This window comes from Coloeus monedula (assembly GCF_965178545.1).
Source record: "Coloeus monedula genome assembly, chromosome: 4".
NCBI lineage: Eukaryota > Metazoa > Chordata > Aves > Passeriformes > Corvidae > Coloeus > Coloeus monedula.
The window spans coordinates 9,901,981-9,919,894 of record NC_138784.1 but is presented as its reverse complement, the minus strand read 5'-3'; the positions used below and the strand labels follow the sequence as shown (position 1 = coordinate 9,919,894).

At 42.6% G+C, this 17,914-nt stretch overlaps 1 protein-coding gene across 4 annotated transcripts in view; it reads right to left on the bottom strand.

The window, feature by feature from the left end:
- Positions 1-15,674, bottom strand: part of PPARA (peroxisome proliferator activated receptor alpha) — a 38,555-nt gene extending 22,881 nt beyond the window's left edge. For 2 of the 4 annotated variants that reach the window (XM_082280722.1, XM_082280719.1), the window contains exons 1-2: positions 15,160-15,674; positions 12,751-12,873 (exon numbers count right to left, since the gene is read on the bottom strand). The gene's annotated coding sequence lies outside the window, so the exon portion shown is untranslated. Of the gene's footprint in view, positions 1-12,750; positions 12,874-14,878; positions 15,020-15,159 lie in introns of those variants that run through there. The other 2 variants (XM_082280720.1, XM_082280721.1) reach the window with 2 other exon arrangements.
- Between the last annotated feature and the right edge of the window lie 2,240 nt (positions 15,675-17,914).

Here is a 17,914-nt window from a genome sequence, read left to right as displayed (position 1 = left end):
GGTCCAAATACAAGTATGGGGAGGCCTGGCAGATTGATTACATCACACTGCCTCAAACCTGCCAAGGCAAGCGCTACGTGCTCACAATGGTAGAAGCCACCACTGGGTGGCTGGAGACCTACCCTGTGCCTCACGCTACTGCCCGGAACACCATCCTGGGCCTTGAAAAGCAAGTCCTTTGGAGGCATGGCACCCCTGAGAGAATCGAGTCTGACAATGGGACTCATTTCAAGAACAGCCTTATAAACACCTGGGCTAGAGAACATGGCATTGAGTGGGTGTAGCACATCCCTTACCATGCACCAGCAGCTGGGAAGGTTGAGCGGTGTAATGGACTGCTTAAAACCACCTTGAAGGCACTGGGTGGGGGGACTTTCAAAAACTGGGAGGTGCATTTAGCAAGAGCCACCTGGTAGGCTCCACCAACCGAGCAGGCCCTGCCCAATCCGAACCCCTACAAACAACAGACGGGGATAAGGTTCTAGTGGTGCACATGAGAGGTATGCTTGGAAAAACTGTTTGGGTTAATTCTGCCTTGAGCAAAGACAGACACATCCGTGGGGTTGTCTTTGCTCAGGGACCAGGTTGCACCTGGTGGGTGATGCAAAAGGATGGAAAGACCCGATGCATACCTCAAGAGGACCTTGTTTTAGGGTGAACTACCCATGGCTCTGTGCTTGTATCAGTATCTGCATGTATATATGTATATAATTCAGGTGATGCATGTATTTATATGGTTAAAAAAGTTAAGTTTCGTGTAACATGTTAGTATAGGAAAAATTCGGGGTAGATAATGTTGGGGGTTTAGGAGTTCTCGTGGGGTTTTTTTCTGTTAAAAGAATTTTCCCCATACGTGTTGCTAGGGGGACAAATTTAAGAAAAACTAAAGAGCTAGCCATTGGGGGAGGGGTGCATCTGGCTACTCTTTTGTTTCACCTGGGTGTGTGGGCACTCAGTTCCCGGCATTTGGATGGAGAGGGAGGCTGCTTTCTTGGGCTGCTTTTCCTTCTGCCAGAGAAACCCCAGGATCCCAAGCCCACCTTCCCTGCCCCACTGGGAGCCAGGCTGTGGCTGCCCTGCCCCCGCTGTTGCTTTGAGCCTTCGCTGCATTGTATCCCTGCTTGCCCTGCCTGCCCAGACCTCCGGGGGGTTCCCACCACAGCTCCGCAGTTTAAATACATCTCGTCTGCCACCCAGGATTTGTGCTCGTCCCTGCTGTTCCAGCCTGTCATTCCAGCCTGCTGTTCCCGAGGCACAGGCCAGACACCGGGATCGGCTGCCCAGGGGTTTGTGAAGCCTTTGTTCCATCCCTCCCCGGGATCCCAGGCCGCCGGTGCCGCGTGCTCCCCGAGCTCGCTCCGGAGCGCCCCCTGCAGCCGCGGGGGAACCATCGCACCTGCCCTGCTCACCGGGAGCCGCCAGCGCCCCTGCCGGCTGCGAGCGGAACTGCACCCCAGGGGAAAGGGCCCGACAGCCGAGAAGGGATGGACTGGGTTTGTGATTGTTTGCTGTTACTGCCATAGTTATTGCTGCTTGTTTGCCTTGTTATACACATACAGATATATAATAGTAAAGAACTGTTATTCCTATTTCCCACATCTTTGCCTAAAAGCCCCTTAATTTCAAAATTATAATAACTCGGAGGGAAGGGGGGTCACATCTGCCATTCCAAGGCAGGCTCCTGCCTTCCTTAGCAGACACCTGTCTTTCAAACCATGACACCCACCCAGAAAAAATTCATATTTCTTCCCTTTACTCAGCCATATTCCAACATATCATATGCAACTTGTAAATATCCTTGCTTTTAAAAGAAATCAAAATTCACATACCCTAATTTTGAAAATTGATAGCACAGCTATAAAGTTCGGATCTTAAAAGTCATGTAAGGATAAATTCTATGCAACCTTGATTCCAGTTCTCTTCCCAGCCTCATGGCAGGGGAGTGAGCAAGTGGGGCTTGGTTGCCTCCTGGGGTTAAGCCATGACAAAGCAGTACAAACAACATAGGAATGTTTTTTTTTTTTTTCTATTACTCAGCAAAACTCAAGGGGAAGTTACTGAGCTCAGAAGCTGCGTTTCTTTGGTCCCCAGATTTTCTGTCCCACTGGATTTTAAATGATATTGGCTAGTGTATATTACAGGTTGATGTCTCTGAACAGGACCACTCACCCTCCTTTTAAATGTGACCTTCCTGCTTTAAACTATTCAGCTGCTTTCTAGACCTTCAAGATTATATATCCACAATTTCCTCCAATGCTTTCTTTTGCTTATTAAACACATTTATTATACACTAAATAGTTTTAAAAATTGTTTGTTTTGCCAAGATTACTGTTTAAGAAATAACTAGTAACAGGACAGCAACAAAAGTATTCAGGAGATAATAAAAGTATTTATTTCAAATATCATACCCTCTCACTTTCACACAACAGATGCAGTTACTAATAGAGAAAAAACTACAAAGCAGAAATTAATTTTCAGCAAACAGAAATAAGAGAAGTAATTCATCTCACCTAACGTCAAACAGCTCACTTAACGTGTCTGGGTTGAGTGAAGCTCAATGGAATTTGCAGAGCCATGACTGATCTTTGTGGCCATGATTACACACTAAAAACATGATACTTTTCAATCCGACCACTTCTCTGATCCAGTTCACTGCAAAGCCTTACAAATATTAGTGCTGGCTCAATGGAGAGAGCAGAAGTAAGCAGTTGGAAGACAGATACACATGCTGCATGGCCAAAAAATAACTGCATGTACAGCCTGAATCTCCTCTGTAGAATCCAGTGACTGTGTGGACTGGCTGGGTCTGCAAACCAGGCACTTGCACTGCCTGAAGTGAAGAAGCCAATGTGTCTTTGGTCTTCTGTGAGAGGTGAAAACTGCTTTACAGATGAGACAGCACCTCTATTAGGTTAAGGGGTATTACCGTCTTTCAGCAGGGCCATGGAACTCTCATGCAGGCTGCTATGTGCACATTCCACAGATACTCACCTTCCAGCAGTAAAACTGCCACTGAAATCCAGTAAATGGAAGATACAGGCATTTACTCTGAGTTGACACAACATGCTCCAATAAATAAATAACAAAAATGAAATTAAAGTTCCAATGCTGGAAACTCAAGCTGAGAGTAGAATCTAGCTCAAAGAAAGACTTCTGCTGCTTGTAAAGAATAAAACAGCATCCTAGCATCAAGTGGCTTTCTAATGGAGAATTTTAAATTCAACAAGCCCCTCAAGATGCTGGTAACTAGGAACTCTGTTCAGAACACTTTATACTTACAATGATTTCATATTAGACCAGAAAATAGATTTTACCATATTTCCTCCACACCATTAGACTAGTCAGCCTCTAGCAGACAGCTCAGCTTCAGATGTAAAGAAAGACAGCTCCTGGTTATCGGCACAGTAAGATCTGAAGCCTGTGTTTAAAGAAGCCCCTGCAATCCCTTTAACAACAGAAGCCAGATTTGGTTTCATCAGCAACGGGACAGGAAGGTTTTGCAACCTTTGCCTCCAGGCTCCAAAGACAAGACTTACAGGTCTATCATCTCAAGTTTACACCTATCTTCAATCATGCTTGCTTTCTTCCACATAAATGGATATATCAAACATGGCATTACTCAAATTTGCATCAAGGTCCTTCTGATAAAAGGAAAATCCCATATTGTAAAGAGGGGAGATTGAGTTGTTGTTTGAACTGCTTTCAAGCTCAAATAGGTTCAAGTCTGCATAGAATACCAACATGACTTTGAGATTTTTTGGTTGTTGCTTTTTTTTTTTTCTCCTCTAAACGTGAGTTTTCATATCCAAAAAGTAAATGCTTTGGAGGTTTCTGTAATTTGGAATAAGAAGACTTGACTTTTCTGTCTAGTGACTGAAACTAAAGTCAAAAATAGCTGTATGTCAAAGTAAAGCTTTCTTTTAAATCTGTGTCTGCTGAATCCTTTAAAGAACTGTCTACTCAGGACTTCAGTATAAGTCAGTAGTAATATAAATTAACAAACTATATACTATACTTAGGGTTATTGAAAAACCTATAATTTTCTCCCTCACTTCACTATTTTCTTCAATAAGTGTTTTTGGAGGGATCTTTGTTGCTTTGAGTTGTTTGTCTGTTTGTGGGGCTTTGGGGATTTTTTTTTTTTTGGTTGTTTGGTTGCTTTGCATATTTTGAGTTCCTAGGTTTTTGTATTTTTTTAACTATATTATAACCCAGTCTGAAATTTAGATGGTTCCAAACTCAAGCAAGCACTGGCAAAGACTCAAGTGAAAAACTTTATGTTAAGAAAGCCTTTTGTCTTGCTTCAACATTTACAGTCCAGATACATAGAAGGCCTAAAAAGCTCTCAATTTGTAATGCTGTCTGTTTCTGTTTTTATAGTCAAACTGACTACCTATATCTAGTCTAATCTATAGAATCAAGATACTATTGTTAACATGACTTTACAAAAATCAGCGTGGAAGGCAGTATGAAGGAAGATTATTCAATTTATTACATTAGTTGTTAATGCACTTAAAGCAAATATTCATATTGGAGTTCATAGTATCCAGTATTTTTGAGGCACAACCACTGAAGAAAGTATATTTTATTAAAAAGAGATTCAAAAGGACAATAAGAATTTATTTTCTGCAAGAAACTAAGCCATGGCAACATCTTAGTAAACACTATGTTCTAGAGTAGTCTGTGTTCTCTGCCATGTGCTGCCTTTCAGGTTCACTGCAGTTCCACCAATACTGCTCACGGCTCACCAGAATTTCTAATGAAAACCCCACTCCATTGTTACATTTACAACTTTACACTTGAAATACACTCCCCCTTTTTCCTTTCCTCTCCCAAATGAAACCCTAAGTTTTGCTCTTTAACCAATCCATTTCACTGTCAGTATCTCTTCAAGTCACTGTCCACTCCAATTATTTGATGCTTGAGGAGGATTCAAAAGATTATGTGTTAATCACAACAGCCATAGCAGTTTGTGCTTCAAAGTTCTACGAGTTCTAAAGCCTTTGTGAAAACACCTGGTAGGCAATGAAGCTGACAGAACATACTGCCACACATGCTGGGTGTGTGCGCTGAACACTGACACGTGGAGACCACAACTGCTGAGAAATGGAGATCTGGTGCATCATTTAAGAGGCTGTTCCCTCTGCATGTACATCAAAAGCTGGGGTTTGATTTATGATTGACATTTGAACCAAGGAGAGGTCACATTCAGACAAACATGACATACATGTATTTGCTATTTGATCCAAGAGCCAAGGTCACGTTCACACAAACGTGTCATCTGAGTATTTGATTTATTTTTATTACCCCGTTGATGAACTTAAAAGTTCTTTTACTTTCCTTATGTGTCCCAAAAACTCCTTACCCATTTATTCAGTGTGTCCTAAAAACTCCTTGCCCATTTACCTGGAAGTTTCCAGGTTTTCTAAGTTTTGCGGTCCTGTACAAATGTCTGATGAGCTAATTATATAAGCCAAGATTTTGCATTGATTAACAGTTAGGGACACCTTAATTTCAGAGATCAGAGCTCAGATTGAGGCTAAATCTGGTTGCATGGTACGGCCAGAATTAAGAGAATTAAGAAAAAGGAACAAACTAAAAATCCCGCAAAAACTATCTTATGAACTGCATGCACAGATTAGATGTCCTAAGCCATTGTCAGGGGCTTTTTCCTAAAGTTATTATGTAAAAGTAGTTTGAGTGGTGAAGTCAAAGTTGATTACAACATGTACAGCATTTTCCAACAGCCCACACATATGCCCCAACATGCAACTGGGAACCAGATCCTTAAGTCTAAATTGGGACGCTGCAATTGTTTCCTTATACATGTGATTACTTCATCTCAGATTATGAAAAGCGCCTGCTCAACAATTTTCTAACTATACCCAGATATTCTACAGAGACCTCATTTGTTGAAGGATACAGGTATCTGAGGGTAACAGGCAAATAGAAATTGCATTTTAGAGTGGTGACTAAATTATTATCTCCAATATAATCAATTTCTGAAGTAAATAAAATGTAAGCCCCTTGCTAAGTCTCCTGCAGAGTACATTTTCACTACATATGGTAAAAATAAACTTCATAAGGTAGCAAATTAAAGACATCTGTGCAACTGAAATTGTCAATTAAAATTATAATCTAATGCACACGGATGTAGTGCAAGGCAAAATTTTTGGCATATTGATGGTGTTGCTACGTAAACCTCTCACTCAGAAGATTTACTTGCTCACATGCTTGATACAAAAGCCCAAAACCAAACAAACCCACAGAACCATAACACACATGAGTGTTTTGTCAAGAAAAACATCATAACTTTTATAAGCATAATTGTCTAGTAACTCATCCTAACAATGTGAAAATTCAGACATACCATATTTATGAAAAGAAAAAGCCATTTGCCACTAACCTAAAGTCAAACAGACACTTGGATGCACTTTCTGAAACTGGTAATATTTCAACAATCTTTAGGGTTTATGTGTACATATGGGTAACTTAAAATGTGTTCTTACAAAACAGGATATAAGAATCCCTTTTGTTTTTTTATCTGCAGGCCTTTATGTGTGATATCAAGTGGTATACATTATCGATAACATACTCTTTAGTATGTTATCGTAACAAATATCGTATCTATATTTTATCATAACATGTACCAGTAACATGCTCTTTAGAAATTAGAATCTTAATCAGTCTTTAGCTGAAATTTATCATAAAAGAAGGATAAGAAATAATTACCTAATCTTTTGTTTTCTGAGCATATTTAACCTTCCTGTATTATTTCAACCTTTCTTATTCTTCAAAAGAAGAGCAAAGGATTGTTCCTCTGACATAAATACTTCAACTGAATACAACCTCATTCAAGGCCACGTATTATATTTGACAGACGCCAATTAATTTTGAGTTTATTGACTGGCAATGAAATTTTTGCAGCTGTGCGTGATTTTGCGAGTTTCAATAGCATGATAAAAGCTTGGGAGCACTGAGGCAGTACCCAGATTTGAGAAGTACCATTCGTACGGGTGTTTACTATTGCTCCCTGCCCACAACACCCCCGAAGCACCACAAATGCACTGTGGCTGGTTCAGCCTGAACTCCCTTGTCCTCCTTTGCTGGCTGGCAACCAACAGGCCAAAAAGAACAGACAATTGCTGAATTCCTATTGCCTCACTTCCTCAGCAGGGTCAATAATGTGTTTTCCTTTCTTCTTCCCAGTCACCAACTTCCATGAAAATGCCAGAACTTTAATGCCTTTGCAGCCATTACTGCTCTCTCTAATTTGAGAAGACTTGCAGGTTCAGAATTATTGGGTGGGGGCAGAGGACCACAGACCTTACTGCATATACCTGACAGGTAACTAGACCAAAATAGGTGAGAAAACAAACCTGAAAATTGCTTTGATCTGGACATTTCCCTGCACTACCTGCCCCCCCCCCCCTTTTTTTTTCCCAATTAATTTACGGTATTTATTTTATATTTGCTGGGGTTTGTAGAACACACAAGTGTACAATAGGTGCTTGAAGTTATGTCAATACTTGGATTATTCTAGAGTTTTCTAGGGTCCCTCACTTTGACTCCTAATCACACACTTTATTAAGAAAAAGATAATTGGCTATCCTTGAAATAGTGGTTAAGTATTCACTTTGGCTGAGGATTTCTGACCTGTGAGCAAAAATACTAATTCTTGCAGATATCTTAATGGCAACATTCTTCCTGAATAAAGAGCTATTGTTTTGGAATGAAACTTTCAATCTAAAAGGAGAGGGTAAAAAGAAAAAGCTAAATTAAAATTACCTAATGCAACAATTTGAAACATTTGTTTAGCATATTGATTTAAGATTGTGAAAAGTGTCATTTGAGTCTTACCTGCCATTTAATGATTAGGCCTTGCAACCCCCCATTTTTAGTCGACTTAGACAGATACAACTTCTCTACCTTACAAACTCCCAAATTTTGCCACCTTGATCTCATTACACATGTCCTGCTCAGAAAAATAGAATTAAAAAAGCCCACAACTTTGCATCCGTAATTTCCTACCAAAGCTCTCCTACTTAAGGCCAGTATTCCTTTAAAAGAGACAAGAAGTCTCTTAGTTTTCTCTTCTCATTTATAGCTTAAACTTCTAGCTTGGGTTCCTTATTGTTTTGGCTCAGGACAAAAGTCCAGTTGCTTTGGTATCTGATACTGCAACTTCTTTCTTCAAAGATCAGTAACAACAAAAACATCTTTCTGCCTCAAGAACGCCTCCTTTCAGTCACCAGCACATTCCTGATCCCAAATCTCAGGTTACAGTCCTTTTCAATACTGTTTCAGCTGTCTTATCCCTCTCCTCCATCAGCCATATCACCCCATCCCCAAATCACCACCTTCACCCCCTCGGTCCTCCAGTCTCCTATCTCAGCTCCTCCAGCATCTGCACAGCTGCACCCGCCTCACCATCTGCAACCCATCGCATGATTCATCACCAAACATAACAGACCATGATTATTCACTATTTGAAAAGCTACAGTGGAATTTACATCTGTTTCTGGAAGAGGTTCAAGAAGCCTGAATTCCCCTTCTTAGCAGAGAACACCACCACTGTGTATCTTCAGTGGTTTTATTTCACTGATAAACTTTATGCCCTTGTCCAGACATAGTAACAGGACTTACTTGATAAATTAAATTTAGCTTAACAGAGGGATTTATATCCTTTAAAAAATAATGACCCTCAGTTAGGATATTACAGATTTAGGCCCCTTCTGCTTGCAAGTGTCTTTTTGAAAATTGAGTAATTCCAATGGGCCAGCTTTTATACTCTTCTACCAGCACAAAAAATTCAAATGTCTTCTGTAACTAGCACCTGAAGTTGTGTAGTTTACTTATTCTTTATTGTGCTGCAATTTTACTCATTCGTTACAAGTATTTTTACAAGCTCTTGTTGCTCCGCTGTTACGTTTAGGTCAACAAACAAATGAAACCTGCTAAAAATAAACTAACTTCAATTTAATGTCATGCCACAACGCAGAGTACCCAGAGTGGAATGCGAAACAAAATTCTTTCACTTTCTGCTGCTGGTTTTTTTTTGTTGTTGTTGGTTTTGGTTTGGGTTTTTGGTTAAGAAAAAGGCCTTCAATTTTATTCTGATAATTCAGACATCCCTACCTTTAAAAGTTTTTCTTTGCGATAAATGTATCACACAAAAACAAAGTTTACACTGAATTAGCGTTTCTGACAGGAGCCCTGGCAACAGGCAATTAATCTACATTTTTTGGCAAATGGACATCAAGTACTTGTACATTCAAGCTCCTGACGTGTCAGATAGAGGATATACTGGGGACACATGACTTCACAGCTCTAAATCAGGTCACTCACTACAGGATACAGATCACAAGCCTCACACTCCTGTGAGATCAAAAAGTGGCAAACTATAACCAATTATTTTCCTGCCACGTTTTCCCTGCTCATCCTCTATGACACGAAGGGTACCTGGTGCCCAGCTTAACAGCAATACCAGCACTGCCACCCCACTCCTTTTGACCAAAGAAGCACCTGAGTTGCAGAAAGGTGAAGGAAGAATATGAGTCCAGTGAAACAGCCAGGAAAAGAAAACCTCTTTAAAAAGCCATGTATGTACTTTCATATTCCAGTTTCACTTCACTTTGTAAGGCATTTCAGCTGGCTTGAATGAGACTTTGAAAGAGCAGTTATGGGGACACAGCACACAGTCCCTCTCCAGAGCACAACTGAGTTACTGGTTGCAAAATAAAGTTACCTGAAGGGTACCTAGACAAGTCAGCTTGAGTAACGTAACAGCTCCCTCACATCAAAAGGATATCCCTTCAGTAGCTCCTGACACTGCCTGCCCCGCACCTTCCCTCTCCCTCTGCCCTTCCAAGCCACGCTGCTCCCCGGTGCCTGCGCTGGCTCTCTCGCTGCCCGATCCCGCTGGCCACCTCTGGCAGCGGGAATTATCTCCCCGACACTGCTCTGGCCCGCAGCAGCCTGGCACGCTCCCAGGAGAGCGCCCGGCCCAGGGCACTCGTTGCTCTGCGCCTGAGGAGCAGCACGGCTGCGACCCTGCAATCCCGACACTCCGATCCAGCTCCCAGGAACAGTCCCTGGCGAGTTTCATTCCCCAGTGTATACACAGCCCCGGTGAAACAATTCTGTTCACTGAATCGGTAGAAGTGTAACGCAGGAAAACCATAAACAGCTATAGAGAGCTGAACAGAGAGCTGAACAGACCCCCAGAGGGGCAGAAAAAAGACGGATAGAAACGTGTGGATGGCAGAAGGAAAGCAGGAGCCTAGATCAGATCCAGCCATGCTGTGTAGCCACACTTCTTGCTGTAGCCTGTATTTGCAGGGCTATCAGGAGCCACTGACAGAGGACATCCTATTCTTTTTTGCACTTATGTGTTCATTCATACACACACACCCCCCTGCCATGTAAAAGAGAAATAAAATTAATGATAGCCGCAAATGGAACAATTCTATATTCTTAGAGGGTAATCACTATTACATTTCCACAGGATTTATTACAGGATTTACAATCTTGAGAAAATGCAACTCCTTGTAAATTCTGTTAGAATGACAGCAGCTCAGTATGCTGAAAATCAGGGGCCCGAAACTAGAAAATTTGACAGCTGTTTGAAAATATTGCCTGTTTATGTACAGTTACATCTGTGTGGCAGCACAGAACAACAGGTACAGCTGCTGCTTTGTTCAGAGGCAGTACCCTGTGCTGCTTGTCTCTTGCTTAGACGGGTACTAAAGCTGCTACTCGACTTGATCAGACTGGCCTGCTTGACTGCACACAGCATGTCCTTTATCCTGAGTTGGGTAAGAATAGATAAACTTCACTTTATATATATATATATATATATATATATATGTGTATGTATATAGCTATTTTGTAACCTTCCATTGAAAACTGCCAACACGCCAACAATACTCACTATGACCTGTGGGCTGCAATTAATTGTGTTTTAATATCGGAGTGTATGAATTAATTGACAGCTGTACTGGAGGATTCCTCAGCCCTGTTGGACAGAATGCCACCTGCCTGCTAATAAACAGTCTCCAAAGCAGTCTCCTGACACAACACCCATCTTCTCCCTCATCCTCCCCCTCAGATCCAACTGGTTCCATAGTATATTCTTCAGCCTTACTACTCCAGCGAACTTTTCCCATACACATTGAATAAAGATGCCAGAGTTTGGTTTGGTTTTATGGGAGCCTGCCCCATGACTCCAACGTCAAGTATTTTGTACCATTCTTCCTGAAGCAGCAACACTAACAGCAGGTTAGGAAATGTCATCAGTAATTCAAGTCTTCACTTTCAAATCAGTTTTGCAAACAGACAAGAGTTCTTCTTACCTTCTGAATGTTCATGTTCAGTGGTTTGTCCTGTGATTTGTTATTATTTCCCATAAATAATTTTTAAAACAAAAGAGGCATGTAGCACTTAATCGTGTAACAAAACAAAACAAAACAAAGAATGGCAATACAAGCCTATGTGCAGGTTACTTAGCTTAACTTACTCAGCATAACAGTGCTGGATGCATGGATATACACAACAAAACAGTAAGACCTGCCGCCAAACCTTAATCACAGGCCACAGAAGCGTTTCAAATGATCCATTTAATGATTTTTTTTTGTTTTAAAATGTAAATAATATTAAGTTATTGTGGTATTATTTTTCCACGTAAAATATATCAAAGTCTAAACTATTCACAACAATAAGTTTTCTCAGCTCCAGGATGTATACACTCACAAATGAGTGTTGAGTTTACTCAACCAGCACACCAAACAGCAGCTCTGGTTTCCTTCTAGGTACTTCTCAACAAAATGAAAACAAACTAATGAGATAAAAAAATATGAAATATGAAAATACTGGGCTAACCCACTTTCACATGTATTTCAGCTGCCTGGAAACAAATGCCAAAGAGCTGTACAACCTCAGTACAACTGTACAACTTCAGCTCACTGCTCTGAGTTCCTCAAGGCAGACACATTTTGGAACAAGTTTCTTTTACTATTTGGAAAGATTTAGTGAATAATTTCTCGGTTTATACAAACCAGTCACGTAACAACTCAAGCCTCAGTCAGGACTAGAATGCCAATGAGTTGTGGTTTATAATTTGTATTAATCTGTGCACGAGAAGTCCTTCACTGGACACAGAAATTACACTTCTTTGATATTTAAAGACACATGCAATGCACTTATAAATAAATATTGTTTCATAAGCAGAAACTATGAGAAGTGGTATGAGGAAGTGGAGTCAGATTTGGCAACATCTCAATGCCCCATGCAATCTGGTCACACAACAATCTCCTCAGATCAGTTGAATATCTTTAAAACATGTCAAATATCACATTCTTTGAGAAATTTTAGTTTTATTTAAGTTTTATTTTAGTTTTATAGTGATGATTAAGAACTTAACCTTACCAGACAAGTACTTTTTAATTCAGTGAAAAATTCAGCCTTCTACTTCATAAAAAGTCATTCAGTATTTAACAGACCTGGTCCTGTGAAATGCTGAGCACTCTACTTCTAAAACATTAGGAATTCAGAATTCTACTGACTAGCACCTAAGACAGCAGTAGATATCAAAACATAAGGAAGTTTTACTTTGTTCTCATGATTGTGCTACTACTTTCTGTTTATCAATTATTTCTTGGCACCACATGCTCAAATTTCTTTCCTTGTCATTTGACTATACATTAATCACTCTTCACAGAGATTCTATGCCCAGTCCATGTATGTACTCACCCCATCATGCAGCATCTTGCAAGGCTGAAACAGAAGTTGTTTTCCAGAATCTCTTCCCCTTCCATTTCACATGCAGATTGGTGATAACAAGTAGTTCTTCACCAATAAAAAGCTGCTGACATTCTTAAAAAAACAAAATCAACAAAATTTCGCAGGGCTTACTATACTGATTTTACATAGCTATGATGTAATATAACTTTAAAAAAAATTCTTTATGCTTCTTCAGAAAAAAAAATTCTTTCATTTTACTTGGGCTAAAATTATTTTTAAATGACTGAGGCTTTTAGTATGTCCCTACTTTTACAGCAGGACCACACTGACATTTAGCTAACTAGGGAATATAACTGGTATATCCCAATGCTAATATTTTTTTAGCTGATATTTTTTTGTTCATACTAAAAGAATTCAAAACCACTCAACTGAGAACACTGTAGTGACAGCCCTGTGCTATTTAAATTATCTGTTATAGAGTAAAATACTTTTACTCCTAAAGAGCATTCTCACAAATGTCCAAGTCTTTTTGTGGACACACGTAGAGTAGTTATGGTTTCCAAAGTGCACACACAGTCCCATGAGATGTCTTTCCAACTGACCTTTATTTTGAGGATTTACATCCCAAAGGTAGAGACTTTGTTTTTATATACTTTATAAGACGTATAAAATAAAACCATTCATAGCTAAAAAAACCTAACAAATTAAAGATTCAGAGAGATTTTATAAAAGTGGATTAAAAAAAAAGTTTAAGTTCAAAAATGATGCAAGAAAATATGCTTGCACATTTAATAAACATGAATTCAACTTCATTTATTTTCCAAGACAAGTATGGTGTTCTCCTTTTTTCCCCCCTTGCAAAAATATGACATGTGCAACAGAAGCAGAACTCAGAACCCAAATCTTACCAGGAAAGCTATAGAAAAGGAAAGACAAAAATAGAGCTCTTTGCAGCTTTGAAGTACAAGCTGCTTCTAAAAAAATACTAAGAACAGTTATATTTCCTTGCCCACTTTGGGACAACAGTAAGTATTATAATTCATTTTTTAGAACAAGATGAGTATCTCAGGCCATATATCCTGTAGGACATTATTATCCCTTATATTTTTATAAGATTCCACACATAAAATATCAAAAGCATAACAATACAAAATCACAACTGAAGTGTAACCCTTTCTCCATGGTTTAAAATTCATGATACCCTTTATGAAGACTACAGCATTACCAGAAAAGGAAGACACTAAAGAACTACTGAAAAGCAAGTGACAAGGTGTTTCCATTAGGTAGCCAAAACTGCCTATGCACCTGACTGTAGAGGATGACAGTCAACACAAGGCACCAACAGATTGATAAGAATGCTTTTTTGGACCATGCTAGGAGTTCCTTCCAAACATGGGAAAAGAGAGCAAGCATGCTGTGGAGTTCCACAAACCTCTCATAAGGTCTGCACACTCTCATCCTTCCGATACACTACATTGCATTACTTGAAATTCCCAAAGTTGCCATTCAAAGTCACTACGAGCCGATGGCCGCTCGGTAGCTCACGCCAGCCAACAAAGGCTATGATACTGGTTTAGGTTTGAGCAGACGTGTGACCACGTCACATGAACCACAACCGCCTCCGTTCCAGCATGAGACCAGGTAGCCAGCCTCAATGCTACATCAACGATTCAAGATTTACAAAGGAAACACTTTTTACAGCTGATCCATTTTGCTGCCTGCAAAGCAAATTTCAAAAGGTGGGCAGTGCCAGATGCCAATGAGAAAGTCTATGCATGTTCTGTAATACAAGGAGCTTGACCACAATTTTCCTTCACAACAAAACTTATGCAACACCTTTATTAATGCAGTACTACTAAGACACCCAGTGCCAAAAGTGCCAAACACTATCATTCCAGATAATCCTGTGTGACGAATCCTGTGCTCATACTACTTCCATCAGAGAGCTTAGGAACAGCTCCCCGTGTCACTGAGTGAGACTGGGCCAATCTTAATATGAATACAAGGCAGCACCTTTTCGCACTCCTTTCCATTGTTACTTCTGGAATGCTTTTTGAAAAGCAAGTATCCAGCCCCATAGGGACAACCAAGAACTCAGCAAACCACAAAAGCAAACCCCGGAGGCATTCCCACTGACCTGCTCCTCGCTCCCAGGACAGAGGACCCTCCTCTGACCAGCCGACCGGGAATAGCACAACCCGCCTGACTGAGCCAAGCCAAGAGCGGGAACCTCCAAGCACGTACTTTCTGCCTAGTGGCCGAGTTCATTCCAGGTTAAGGGCAATCCAGATGTTGCGTTTAGGAGACATGACAGTTACCAAACAGCCCCTCGTGTGACAGGGCATTACCCCCTCCTCTGTTCCCACCCCCAGCGCCCTAAAATCCCGCTCCCCCGGGTCTTCCCGGGTGGCTCGTTACCTGCGCCCGCCCGCGCCGGGCCGGCTCTGCCCGTCCCGCAGCCCCTCGGCCCCGCTCCCGCAGCCGGCGGCCGGCGCCGCGCCGAGCGAGCAGCGGGAGCCGCTACAGCATCTCCCCCGGCCGGCTACCTCCTCCTGCTGTCCGCCGCCGCTCCGCCGAGGGCTTCACACCGCGGGGCCAGAGAGGTAAGTAATAGCGAATAGCAAGGGAGGGGAGGAGAAGAAAGGACAGGTCATTAGCAAAGCCGCCGCCGCGTTAGCAAGGCGGGGGCGTCACCCAGCCCCGGGCGGGCGCTCCCGCCTCCCCGGCGCCCCGACCGGGACACGGGCACCGCGCGGGCGGGGGCGCCCCTAAGGCAGTACCGTGCATCGCTGCCGCGGGCTGCACAAGGCCGGGCCGCGCCGCGTCCCCGACTGCCGGGGGGGAAGGAGCGGGAAGGGAACGGGAGCGGGGAGGGAACGGGAGCGGGGAGGGAACGGGAGCGGGGAGGGAACGGGAGCGGGGAGGGAACGGGAGCGGCCGGTGACAGGTCCCGGAAGTGAGGTCGGCACACACCTCCCGCCGCGGCCGCGCGCCATTGGCGGGGTGGGGGCAGCCCCGCTCCCCTCACACCCCTCGCTGCCCTCACACCCCTCACTCCGTTCGCTGCCTTCACACTTCCGACACCCCTTCACTGCTCTCAGACCCCTCACTGCTCTCACTCCTTCACACCCCTCCCACCCCTCACTGCCTTCATTGCCCTCACACCCTTCCACTGCCGTCAGACTCCGCACTGCCCTCACTCCCTTCACACGGCTCAGACCTCTCACTCCCTCCAGACCCCCCCGGCCCCAGGTCCCACCGCGCCCCCGCATTTTTACCGGGACACGGGGCTGAGGGGGTCGAGCCTGAGATCCCGGGGCGTTCGGCCAGGGGCGAATAAAGCCCCGCCGGCCGGAGGAGCGGCTCGGCTGCCGCGGGCACGGTGAGCACCGCCTGCCTCAGGGCTGGCGCGGAGGGGCCGTGGCCGTGGCCGTGGCTACCCATCGCTCTACAAAACACTTTTCAAAATCGCATAAATGCGTGTTTGCCTTCACGTTTGCATTCAGTTTGGGGAAGAAAAAACCCAACCAACCAATCAAACAAAACCCCCCCCAAAATTTAATCAGAACCCCCACTACTGCGCTCAGTAGTGAATGGCACAGTACTGGGATGGTAAGACAAGACTCACTTCAGATGTTTCCAATGGGAAGTTAAATGAGGCCTAGAAGGGGAAGGAGAGCACTGTTCTGGGGGGTTGGTCTGTACTGCAGTGAGCATCACACTTAATTCCACAAATTTCTCATAAATTTGGGTTAAGCACATGGCCCTGGACACCAGAGCACTCAGTGCAGAAACAACAGTAACAGCAGAGGCTGAAAAGCCCCCTAAGGCATGGCTCAGGACCAGCCAGCAAAAGGCAATATTGACCATGGAAAACAGAAGCTAACTAAAGGCCTCATATTGATTTAAAGCCTTTTCAGACTGTTTCAGACTAGTTCTGGTCACTGTTCGACTTCTCAACCACTAGTGCTGCTCCGAGGTCTGTCCCAAGCTGGGCCAATACCCGGTGCCACAAGAGTCAGTTGATTTAGCAAGTTAACTCCCAGTTTTAACACCTACATATTTCCTTACAGCTGTGGTGACATGGTACAAGTGCTGCAGTACAATTTTCTAGAGTAAGATGTTAGTATGGATGCAGGCTTTTGCCTAGGGAATACGTACGTTTTGAGGGATTCACCATTGTTGCCAGTGAGAGGCATGCCAGGCTGACTAATCTTTATCCTAGCTTTATCCATACCTCTTGTCCTGAGTCATGCACAAGCACTGTCCCAAAGGCAGTAGAAACACAAAATATTTATTGGAATTCAAAATGAGTTGTGGGTCGTTTCCTGTTTATGAGCTGTGGGCTCTTCAACCCACACCAAACATGTAGCAACCTCCATCTGCAGCAAGGAGGGCTGTGTTACTCCAGGCATGGAGGAGAGCTCTCTTAATCCATGTTCTGGAAGGGATTCTTCTGAAGAACTTGGAAACATTTTGTCCACGAAAATGACTGGTGTTGCAGAAAGTGGTGAAGGAGGAGAATCTATCCCACACTTAAAATATTTACACAGGAGACTGTAGTAATTCCTTTTGTACTGAAAGGGCTTTTAAAGTGTAGATTACTGGCTGGATTGTGTAAATTTGTATCACAGTTCAAATCTTAATCACATACTAAATACCATAAACATCCATTAGCTGTTTGAATGTGCAGGCTTTTAGAAATCAGAAGTTAGATTATTTACTAGGTTTTTAGCTGGAATAAGCTTTAATTAGTGTTATATTCTTTTAATATGCAATAACCTTATTACAATTGCCTAACAGCTCGACAGTTGTGAAAGAAGCAGCCAGATATGTGCAGTTGTTGATTTTCCATCTTTCCAGTAGCCAGCTGGCTTTGTCAGAGGCCTGCACAGCCATGCACAGCATTTCTATCACAAAACATTTTCATATGCAAAAGAGAAATGCCTTTAAATTTATTTAAAGGCCAGATATGGAGCCTCTCATAACAATTCTGCGGCAGCAGATGAGCAGCTCCAAGTCAGCACAGACTCATTCAGAAGTCTGGGAGACAGACCATACCAGGAAAAATTAGCAGTGCCTTCTCCATGTCCTCCAGCTATGGGCAGAACGCAGGAAGTGGGCTGACCCTGTGCTCAAATATTTGCTGTGGTTTCTCCTGCTGATTTGATGA